At 48.7% G+C, this 11,740-nt stretch overlaps 1 protein-coding gene across 4 annotated transcripts in view; it reads left to right on the top strand.

The window, feature by feature from the left end:
• LOC107145323 (small integral membrane protein 7) overlaps positions 1-11,740 on the top strand; it is a 73,993-nt gene that overhangs the window by 22,846 nt on the left and 39,407 nt on the right. Inside the window, exon 1 of one of the 4 annotated variants that reach the window (XM_015489219.2) lies at positions 29-1,107. The exons of the other annotated variants lie outside the window; for them this stretch is intronic. The gene's annotated coding sequence lies outside the window, so the exon portion shown is untranslated. Of the gene's footprint in view, positions 1-28; positions 1,108-11,740 lie in introns of those variants that run through there. 4 annotated transcript variants of the gene reach the window in all.

Below are 11,740 nucleotides of genomic sequence, written 5' to 3'. Positions count from 1 at the left end.
ATCGCGCAAGCCGGGACGGAGGCCGCGTGGGCCCGGGACCCTCCCCCTCCCCGTGCCCCTCGCCCGTAGGGCTTCAGGGGACTCGCCTTGAGCCCCTCTCCCTCCGAAAGGCGCTGCCATCCCGGTCTCTCGCTCCCCAGGCCCGGGCCCAGGGCAAGTCGGGTAACCCGGCGGCTCTCGGTACGTGAGGCCGAGGCTTCCGTGCGGCCTCAGCGAAGGGGGCAGATAAAGACTGAGGCCAGAGCTTTTCCTTTCCTTCTGCTTCAGCTCTACGACCCTGGTTGCTCCTGACGGAGCTCACCTGCCTTGCCCTACCCCTGGGACTCGAGACCCCCGGGAAGCCTTCCCGGCGGGGGGGAGGGGAGGAAGGAAGACTGCGAAGCAACTGGTGTCCGGGGTATGACTCCGGGGAGCCTGTGTCTCCCGTGTCTCGGCTTTCTGGGTGATCAGGGAAGTCCTTTTTCTCTTTTCCCGACTAGAAGCACCTTGACTTCGGAGGGAACACCCGCCTGCTCTGCCCCTAGCTGGGCGCCCAGGGCCCCTTGAGAGAGACCTTCTCCTCCGTTCTGGGACTAGACATACCTTTGCCAAATCCCTCTTGAGGTCACTACCTAAGAAAGATGATTCTGTGGCGGGTGGGATCCTTCCTGTTGTCTTTCTGGGCCTGAGTGCTCATTGCGTCCCTGACCAAGCCAGAGGTTGGCTTTTTGGTGGTGAATTAGAGATGATTGTTCTCTCTCCCATTCACCGAAGAACTCTGCTTCCATCGTTTCTTACCCCAACTTGGGGTCTTAGCCTGGTGGTTTGTGGACCCCTTCAGGGTTAACTCCAGGGGGTCACTTTCTCAGGTGCCCCATTGCTAAGGCTACTGTTTATAGAAGTACCTCTCCCTCTTCCTTCCAATAGTGCAGGGGAAAACTTAGGATGTTTTCATACTTTCTCCAAGGTTTTGTTGGCAATAGGTGCCATTTTTTCCCTGTGGCAGGAGCAGGGCAATAGGAAGATGCAGTGGTATCCAGGCATTTACTTGGAGACCAGGAAGTGGCCATTGAGATCACTTTTTAACATGCTGGAGATGGAAGAAAAAATTGTCTTGGGCCTTGCCAGGTAACTCAGGTTTCTCTCACTAGATGAGCTTTTGCTTTTCCTTTACATGAGTTTGCTGATTATTCTTAGCAGTGTGCTTTACTCTGGTGTTTTTGGAATAATTCACTTTGATTTGTTCAGTCTTGGTAGAAATTGAGGGGTTATGATCTTTGTAAGGTCGTGGTTGCTGTATCTTAGTAATTCCTCATCTTCAGGCCCCATTAAGATTGACTTGATGGTAATTGTCTTAACAAATGTTACAGACATTTTTGTTATGACTTTGGGGGTGGAGTAGGCACAGGCTATATAAAACCTTCTGGAAGGTCCTTTTTGCAGTAACTGGTGCTGCTGCAGTTCCAAGATTGAAATATTAAGGGATGAAACAAGTGACGTGGGAAAGGAGACTTGGTGACTTTTGCTTCTTTCTTGGAGCCAGCAGTGTGATTTCTTGAATTTCATGTGCTTGCTTCCTTTTTTGAGACTGTGAGACCTGAAACATTAGCACCGACCCTTAATGCCAACTACGAGAGCCTTGGGATCTGAAGATACTTTGACATGCAGTCATGATGTTGTAGATTAGGTGAAGCAGTGATCTCAGGGATTTCAGTGTTGTGTAAGACTCTAACCTAAAGGGTCCCTAGAGTTGGAAAGGGAGAGGAGGAGGAGGAAACAAACCTTAATTTCCTGTGTCTTTGCATGTACAAAAATGTTAAATTCAATAGATCCATGGATATGTCTCGTGGTTTGGAATTCCCATGTCATATGGCTTAATTGGGGGGACTCTAATGATAAGTGTGGGTTAGATTCTACTAACCTAAGGGTGGTAGCTGGAATTGGGAAAATGTTTCTTTGTGAGCAGTGCCTCCTTTAAATGCTGCCATTGTAGGACCATCTGTGAAGATAGTTAAGTGCCATTTGACAGGAGCATGACTTTGAGTGAACGGTAGGAGGTGAGAGAGTTTGAATTGTCCATGGTTGTTGGCGGAGGAGACCCAAGAGCCCAGAGTGTCTTTCTCTGCAGTTTCTCTTGGATTTCTTTAGGCTCAGTAAGAAAAGAGTGCTAGCACACAGTTCTCTTCTCGGCCTTGCCCACTTATGAACTCCAGCACAGGGTAATTGACACATATTTAAAATGTTCACGGAGAAAAGGAAGAAGGGAAAAAAAAAAAAAAAAAACAACGGGGACAGTGTTGAAGAGCCAACACTAAAATTAAATGTCTTCTGAGAGAAGCAACAGAGAATTGTGTCATGTAATGCTTACCTTTATGGGCATGCAATTATGGTTAACAAACCTAGCTGTTGCTTGAAAAATCAGTGTTGGGTCACTAATATCCACAAGTATCTGAAAAGTTAAGTACAGAAAATAATGTCACTTACTGACCATCTCCTTGCTGAAGGAGTCTCAGGAAGAAGCTGCTTTTTTGTTCTAACTTTTATTCTCTGGAGTATTTGAATTTCTATAGCAGTTGACTCAGAGTTTGTAATTTTTGCCCATTCTCTAATACAGTAAATCCTCCACTCTCCTTTCCAAAAGGCATCTAAGAGTTTTTCAGAATAATTGGAGCCTTACGTTTAGCTGTGTGTGTTAATCCAGGGTGTTGAAAATCTCTCTGAAGAGCGATGTGCTTTTACTTGTTCCCCTTAATTTTTGTGCATTGTGGGTGAAGTTGAGTAGTGTGTCTAACTTTTGCACAGAAATGACAGCCCCCCATGAAGTCTCTTTGGCAGGTGATTAGGTTCCCATTTGTATCAGATGCTCATTTATAAAATTCAGGCCTTGTCTTCCTGATAGAATGCAGATTCCTTAGAGATGTTTCTTTTCTTGTCTTCTTCCAGAGTGGAAGCATTAGGCTTGTGTTCTGCATTGCTAGTTCAACTGACTGAACACTAGGAGCCCTCTTGGCCCTAAATACTAGGAGCTATATCTGAGTCTCCATTTTCCCAAAAAGTCCTGGTGACTGCTATGTGTCCTGAAGTCTACTTGTGGAATATTCTAATGCAGAACTTGGGGAGAATGAAAGACTCACAGGTGACTGGAAATCTCTGTAAAACTGGGGAACATAGATGTCATGTTATGGTTGAAAGACTTAGCTTTTCAAGGAATGGCTGGACAGAGACAGTGGAGGGTATCCTGCATACCCTTGAACAGCTAAGAAAGCACAGGGCAGGGCTTGCTAGATGAAGGTGTGTGTCTCTCTGTTTAGAGCAGTGAGAGACCAGAGAAGGTTCTGCTGAGAAGAGGGACTTGCATAGCTTTTGATATCAATATTGTTGCTTCCCTACTGTCAGGCTCTGGAGCAGGAAATCTCAGAAGCTCCTTTATTCCTCATAGCCTGCAGGGATCAGTAACTAAAAGGAGGTAAGCAAGGGGCTCGCAAAGACTTGCAAGAAGGGTCATTTTCCTACCTAGGAATCTGAAGATTAAGACATTGCTTGTCTCAGATGCCCTGCGGGTTCCTTGTCTGCAGAGTAGGACTGGGAACTGGTGTACTTATTCCAGACCCAGGATGAGATTCTGGAAGTGGTAGCAGAGGCTGGCTTGAATCATTCTAGAGGTTTTTTTGTTTTAAATAACTGTATAAGGTGTATTGTGTGAACTTTCTCAAATCACAGATTTCTAAAGAGAAGTGGACACTTTACATTAATTTGTATGGCATCTTAGCAAGAGTGTTCTGCTTCCTCCCAACAGTCCTACAAAGGGAGATGGAGTAAAACCGGTCTCCCCCCTTGGCAAGTGTGGAAGCCAACATTATAGTAATATTAGGGGCCATTCAATGAGTGTCTCCCATGACCACAAGAGGACAAGTTGCTGTTGTTTCTTAACGTCAGGTAACTGGCTCAAAACGAGGTGACCAACTCAAAGTTAGGGACTTACCCAGAATTACTAAATAACAATGTTTGTGACCCTAAACACTATCATGTTGCTGTTGAGAGATGGAAAAAAGAAGAGACATGGTGGGGGGCAAGAAAAGTGGGGAGGCAGTGCATTTTCATAGTGGCCCTGATAGGGTGCTAGTGCCTCTCAAGCACCCTTTCCATACTGCTCCTTTTCACTGTGAGGGCACACGTGTTGATCTGATGTAGTGATTTCATGGGCTGGGTGTATTTCCTGAGTAAGGAAGACCTATATGAGATTAGAACTTGGATTAGATTTACCTGTGATAGATCTAGAAGGATGAGGATACTAGGTGACCTATCTTTTGAGCATCTTAAGGTCTTTGTCATAGAGTGTCCTGAGCAGTATCATGGTGACCAATGTGAGATTTTTCATGAGTCTTGTGTTCTTGCTTTACTTTCTGCTTCAGGATGATAGCACTTTTGCCAGGTGCAGGGGTACTTACCTGTAATCCCAGAGGCTCAATAGGCAGAGGCAGGACGATCACAAGTTCAAAGCCAGCCTTAGCAATACCCTAATAAAATATAAAACACCCTAAGCAATACCCTGTATAAAATATAAAAAAGGGCTGGGGATATGGCTCAGTGATAAAGCGCCCCTGGGTTCAATCCTTATACCACCACCAAAAAAAAAAAAAAAAAAAGAAGAAGAAGAAGAAGAAGAATAGTACTTTTAAATTAATAATAAGAAGAAGAAGAAGAAGAAGAATAGTACTTTTAAATTAATTCCTTTCTTTGTTCCTGGTACTGGGGATTAAACCCAGCAGTGCTTTTACCACTGAGCTACATTCCCTTTTAATTTTTTATTTTGAGACAGGATCTTACTAAGTTGCCCTGGCTGGTCTTGAACTTGGAATCCACCTGCTTTACCTTCCCCAGTTGCTGGTATTACAGGGGGTATATCACCATGTCCGGCAATAGCTCTCTTTTTTTGGGGGGGGGTATCAAGGATTGAACACAGGGGTACTTAACCACTGAGCCACATCCCCAGCATCCCCCACCCATCCACACACCTTTTTTTTTTTCTTAATTTTAAGACAAGGTCTCACTAAGTTGCTGAAGCTGGCCTAAAACCTCCTCCCGCCTCAGCCTTCCAAGTTGCAGGAATTAACATGAACCACCACTCCAGGTCCAGCAATAGCATTTTTAATGTTAACCTAAAATGCCATCCATCCTGCCCAAAAAAGAAATCATATAAACTATAAAATTAAAGACTGTTGATTCTGACTTCTTAAGCATATTAGAGGACATGAAACCTAGGCATGAGAATTCTGCCTGATCTCCCCAGTTTCCCAAATTCATGACATTCCTGTCTTTGCTTTCTATACCATGGCCGCGTGTGTTAGAAGAGCAGTGTGCTGTTTACGACTTCAGGAAATAGGGAAGTAACAAGTGTGGCTTGGGAAACAGGTGTAAGTCCTTGTTTGTGACTCATTCTGTCCCTGAAAAGGTGGACTTAACAATCTATTCTCATGGAAATTTCTGAGTATGTTGCCTTGGCTAGAGGTCCCAGAGGCCTAGAGGACTATCCCAAGACCAGCCTGTGGAAAGGAAAGTTTGTCCTGGATACAGATATAAAAAGGGACCAGTAATTACCTTGGCTCCTGGGCTCAAGATGCACACCTCAATGGTGTCAATTTCAGGGTTAGGCTCAGGGGGCTGCTGTTCTTATCTGTCCTTGTGAAGATTATCTAGAATGGGCTACAGTTTGACTTCTAGAAGACTGTGGCTCAGTGGTAGGGGACTCCTGCCTGCTCCCTGTCTCCTCCTTTTGGAAGCCAGGTCCTGTGTCATGCTTCTTTTTATTCATGAGGGTGGGCTGCCCTGAGTCTACCTGGTTCCTTTGGGGCCCAGTGCTAGTTGTCAGAATGGGTGACTGAGTTTGTGGTTTGGCAGTTGGCAACTGAGGCAGTGCTTTTTCAGGGTAGCCTTGCTAGCATCCGTGCTTGGGGCACACTTCCGAAATCACTCCTTTCACTCTTGGGGCATATGTGTAGATCCAGTGTGGTGATCCCGTGAAATGCNGGGGGGGGGGGGGGGGGGGGGGGGGGGGGGGGGGGGGGGGGGGGGGGGGGGGGGGGGGGGGGGGGGGGGGGGGGGGGGGGGGGGGGGGGGGGGGGGGGGGGGGGGGGGGGGGGGGGGGGGGGGGGGGGGGGGGGGGGGGGGGGGGGGGGGGGGGGGGGGGGGGGGGGGGGGGGGGGGGGGGGGGGGGGGGGGGGGGGGGGGGGGGGGGGGGGGGGGGGGGGGGGGGGGGGGGGGGGGGGGGGGGGGGGGGGGGGGGGGGGGGGGGGGGGGGGGGGGGGGGGGGGGGGGGGGGGGGGGGGGGGGGGGGGGGGGGGGGGGGGGGGGGGGGGGGGGGGGGGGGGGGGGGGGGGGGGGGGGGGGGGGGGGGGGGGGGGGGGGGGGGGGGGGGGGGGGGGGGGGGGGGGGGGGGGGGGGGGGGGGGGGGGGGGGGGGGGGGGGGGGGGGGGGGGGGGGGGGGGGGGGGGGGGGGGGGGGGGGGGGGGGGGGGGGGGGGGGGGGGGGGGGGGGGGGGGGGGGGGGGGGGGGGGGGGGGGGGGGGGGGGGGGGGGGGGGGGGGGGGGGGGGGGGGGGGGGGGGGGGGGGGGGGGGGGGGGGGGGGGGGGGGGGGGGGGGGGGGGGGGGGGGGGGGGGGGGGGGGGGGGGCATTTCCTGAGTAAGGAAAACCTACCAGTGTTCTGTGTTCTGTTTAAAAGTATTTCCCGGTGAATTTCAGGCCATGGAGTTCTCTGCATCACCAAAGGATATACGCTATTTATGGAGAAATGCAGTAAAACTGAAAAGGATGGCTCAGTAGTTGAATAGACTTCTAGCAAGTGACTATGATGCTGAGTGTGGAAGATGCAGACCTGAAGACACCAGACCCTGCCCTCTATGGACCTGGAGCCTCACAGGGAGGAGGGCAGAAATAAGAGTGTGTGAACGATGTGAGGTAGTGTGGGGACAGGGACAGACTGACAGGTCTGCAGCTCCTGAGTCTAAATGGAATGGTTTTTCCTGTGTTGTCTTTGAACATAATTCTGCATTTTAAAGAGCCTCAAATGGCTTTCTGGAATGTTCCATCATTTGTGAGTTCAGAATGAGAAGTTCTATATGCTGGTGGAGGTAATCATCTCTTGGTTTGTCTGTGGTATGAGGGAAACAGAACTGGAAAGAATAGCTGGCATTTCATCGAGTAGTCCTCTTAGCCATGGAATGGGGAGCTCACAAATGTCAAGCTCTGTGAGTCCAACTGAGGCATCTGCCCCCAAGAAAATGTGAAGGGCCTGGGATGGATTTGAGGTGTTGGTTTGGGGGTTTTTGTTGTTTTTGCTTTGTGAGACAGGATCTCTCTGTTGCCCTTGCTGGTCCTGAACTCAAATGATCCTCCTGCCTCAGCTTCCCAAATAGCTGGCCCTAAGGTTTGCAGTATTTGAAGTGCTGTTGTACCCTCTGAGTGGCCCTTTGGGGTAAACCTAGGGTGGGGAAGGAGGGAATTTTTGCAAGGAAAGCCCCTTTGCACTTGGGGACATCCTAGATTATTGTCAGAGCTGGCTTCAGACATTCCAAGGCCACCAGATGAGGAGGGACCTCCCTCTGGAACCTTGGACTCTGGGGCCCTCTGGGTTCCCAGAGATTGTGTGGTTCTGTATAGAGTCTGTTAAAAGGTGAAGGATCATGGTAGATGATGTGCCAGCTGCCCTCTGGGGATTTACTTCTCAAGGACTGCTGGGCAGATGGGGTTAAAGGCCTCTGAATGCTACATGGACTTCGACAGAGTTTCCTGTATTCATCCATTGAAGGCAAATGAATCTTGGAAAGCTTTAAGTGGCTTATCAGAAGGTTCCCTCTGAACTCATCAGGTAGGCATGGAGTCCCGTGTGCTATCATTGGTTTCCTCTGCTGGGCAGCAGCAGTCATAAAGTAAGGTGGACAGCTATCTTTTATTGGGTATTTGTTATGTGCCTATGTAACATCTGATTGGTTCTTCATTCCTAAAGAGAGGTGTTCCATCTTCATTTTAGGGACTAGGGAGGAATTTTTGTCACAGATGAGGGACAGAAACACTGAGTCTAAATATGGTACTGGGTGGCTTGTCTCAAAAAGACCTGAGGATATAGCTCAGTAGTAGAGTTCTTGCCTAGCATGTGCAAGGCCCCAAGTTCAGTCTCTATAAGTACACAATTCAATATTCCTGCTGACACAACAGATGTTTATTGGTGTTGCTGGGGGCAGGTGTATAGATGGGGTCTCATGTATTGCCCAGGTTGGCCTGAAACTCCTAGGCTTAAGTCAATCTTTTGCCTCAGCCAAGTAGCTGAGACTACCATTAGCATGTGCTGCCATGCCTGGCTTGACTACAGGTCTTGTCAATATCATTTTCCATGGAATTGCAGGCTTCTTAATAATGGAGCATGAGTTACTCCCCAAATGTATAGAACTTCCACAGCATGTCTATACTCATGTGCTTATTGATCTCGATGTGAATGAGGCTGGCCTGGAAATGGCTTATCTTTGCTAACTGAGCAGGTCCTAGGTGTTGGCAGTATTCAGTACTTCATGTGCATTCAAAATATAAAAATGGGAGGCAGGCACTGATAAGGAAAAAAGTTCAGTGGACATAGGGCTAGAAGGAATCAACCTGGGATTGGAATTTGGCCCACCTACTGGCTGCCTCCCTTGTCACCTGTGAGATGTCTGTGGGTACATGGAGTGCAAGTAGTCCAGTTTCCTGCCTGGGCCAGATCCTTATACCAGATTTATCTATGGGACATTTTAAACCAAGCTAGAAAGAAAGTTGCATAGGTTGAGTATTCCTTATCCAAAATGCTTGAGAATAGAAGTGTTTCTCTATCTTGGGAGTTTTTCAGATTTTGGAATTTTACATTGTCTATTGGTTGTCATGAATGCAACAACAGAAACACTTGGAAATCTGAAAAGACGCAAAATTCAAAAATTTTAAGTCTTGTTTTGGTGCTCAGAAAGTTTTGGATTTTGTAGCTCTTTGGGTTTTGAAGAGACATTCAGACTGTCCATGAAAAATTCTGTGCTTCCTCTTAAACTAGCTGAGAAAGAGGTGTGAGGTGTTTTTCCTTTTTGACTCTTGACTGGCCTTTTACCCCTGACAGAGAAGATGGTCTTTGAGCTGAGTTCCCTGCCAGTCTATCGTCCCTGGAGTTACTGTTCAAATGCTGCCTCGAGGCTGGGGTGTGGCTCAGTGGTAGAACACTTGGCTAGCTAGCATATGCAATGCGCAGGGTTCCATCCCCAGTACTGCCAAAGGATGGGGGCTAAGGGGTCCTACCTCTACCTTCTGTCCTTGGCCCCCTTTTTCGCTCTTGTGACAAAACATGAGATTTCTGAACATACACACTCTGTGTTTTCATTTGCTAAGGCCAGAATGTGGGATGCTGCTTTCTCCAGGCCACATCCATGGTTACTGCAGGGTGATTCCTGTGCTGTATGCAATGTGATTTTGAGGTGGTTGGTTGTGGCTGGCCTTGACTCTGCAAACACCAGCATTTGGAGAGTTACTGATAGGACTCAGGCACTTATGACTGGGGCCCATACAAGGACACTAGTCAGTGGCCTGGCAGTCCTTTGCCATGTCCTGGTGGCCCTGGTGGTAGGACCTTCAGTATAGATAGCATGTTTTTCTGTTCCCTACCCATACCTCCAGTCAAATGGACTCACTGAGTAGCCACTTACTTGATGGTTCTCGTTGGAAGGGAAGATGTGGCCACTTCAACCTGAGCTGCTGATGTGAGGGAAAGCCATTGAGGAGCCTGTGGTACTGATGTGTAGGTATATCAAATAAGAACAGTTTACCCTTTTGGCTGATTAGCTCACATTGTTTCTTTGGCATTTGGTTAGCTGGTTGCAGGCAAAGCGTCTCTCTTCACTTCCTTTACTAATTCTGTGGCTCATTCAGTCGCATAGCCCTGTGCTATGTGGGATAGCTTAGACACAAGGAGCTGATTGTCACTGATCTCAGGTTGTTCTGCATCCTCATTAAACATCTTCCTGACTCCTTCCCAGAAGGCCCCTTGTGCCTTTGCTGGGCTTTGATTAAATTAGCTAAGGAGGTTGTCCCTGAGAGCCCTAAAGGTCCTGTTAGCAGTTGATGGGATATTGGAGCTGATATCCCTGGGTGGGTGCTGATTTAATCATTTCTCCAATGTGATATCGACAGCAAATAGTTGGGCCCAGTGCTGGGCCTGGAGGAGTTGCGTCAAGAAGGCAAAATAGGAGCAAATGAAATGTAAGGTCTGGGTTAAGTAACAGGGTGGTTTGGTTGGTGTTTGGTCACACTGTGGATGTCTCAGTGCTTCTGTTCCAAGTGAACCGCAGACTGAATTTGCCTGTAGTCACCCTTGGGTACCTTTTTGTTAATTTGTCTTAACACAGATGCTTTTGGGTTGCAGAATTGGAACTCATCATGGACTGAGAAGTGTCTTGCAGGGTGTTTTCACCTTGACTGACAATCTCTCCTGAGGCTTAAGAACTGCCTAAAACTGGCCTGTTTGGGGAGGCACTATAGTAGGCATGGTCAGGTGACATGAGCCTCCAAACCCGCCCCCCACCAGGGCATGGGGTAAACTAGGCAAGAGCTATAGCTTATCCAGGCTTATGGGCTCTGGTTGAGGCCCAGGAGGTCTGGTTGGGTCTGATTGTCTACTCATTTCCTCTTGTGTGTCCCCTCCCACTGATGAACCTGGGTAGCCAGAAGCTGCTATCTAAATTTCTGGGCCTGGCTTCTTCCCTGAGGTTAATGAGCACATAAAGGTAGGGACTGTTCCCCCTTTTCTTAAATGTTGGCAGGCTGGCAGTGACAGAAGTGCGCCACATGTTGACTGTTAGGCTGGTCTTTCAGAAAAAGGTTTGTGAATGGGTACTATACCATCACTTCTGTTTTAAAGGAGTGTCTTTTCAGGCATCTAAGTTCACATTTTGAAAATGGTGACAAGAGAGAAATAAGCCATTGGGTGCAGGAGCCTAACTTCATCCTGAAGGGCATAGCGTCAGCTTTGCTTTTCCAGTGTTTGCAAGTTTTCTGCAAATGCGTGTTACCATTTCCCAAAATGCTATTTGGGATTGAAATTGAGGTGGGGGAAAAATGGTCTATTTTGTATTTAGGTGTTTGTGTTTGTGTGTGTGTGTGTGTGTGTGAGTGAGAGAGAGAGAGAGAGAAAACACCACATAAGAGACAGCAGCTCTAGGTTCTGACCTGAAGGCTAAGCAATTGTAGAGAAAAAACTCTCATGTTGAAACTCCTGGACAGCACTCTGCCTCAGCTTGGAGGGGGTTTGAGGGGGTCCTTGTAAGAAAGTAGCAATATTCTTGGAAAGTTTCCAGAAGAAGCAGGGTCTGCTATGCAGGCAAACAGTAGGTGCTCCCAGGCAACCACAGACAGTAGCATGGAAAGGGTGAGAATTCTGGTGGGAAGGGACTGGGGCATCTCCAGCAATCTGGTGCGTTTGACAGGTTGTATTTGCAGCAGATGCTACAGTAGAAGACTTGAGCATTACCTTTCTGAGCATGCTGCCAATCTCTTGAGGAGTTAGGGGGTGTGGCTGGGTAGGTGTCTGCTTCTCTTTCTGGGGATGCCACTCCTGTGTTAACACCGCTGACAAGGTTTTCTCTCTCTGCGCAGTGGACTCCACTAAGTTGGGAAATAGGAAGTGGCATCATTTACTTTATCAGATGAATTGACCTCAGGCACCAGTTTGTCTCTTACATTTTTCACTTTTTTTTTGGG

The sequence above is a fragment of the Marmota marmota genome, unplaced genomic scaffold (genome assembly GCF_001458135.2).
Source record: "Marmota marmota marmota unplaced genomic scaffold, marMar, whole genome shotgun sequence".
NCBI classification, from domain to species: Eukaryota; Metazoa; Chordata; class Mammalia; order Rodentia; family Sciuridae; genus Marmota; species Marmota marmota.
Note: the sequence above shows the minus strand (reverse complement) of the source record. Positions and strands in the feature narration are given on the sequence as shown.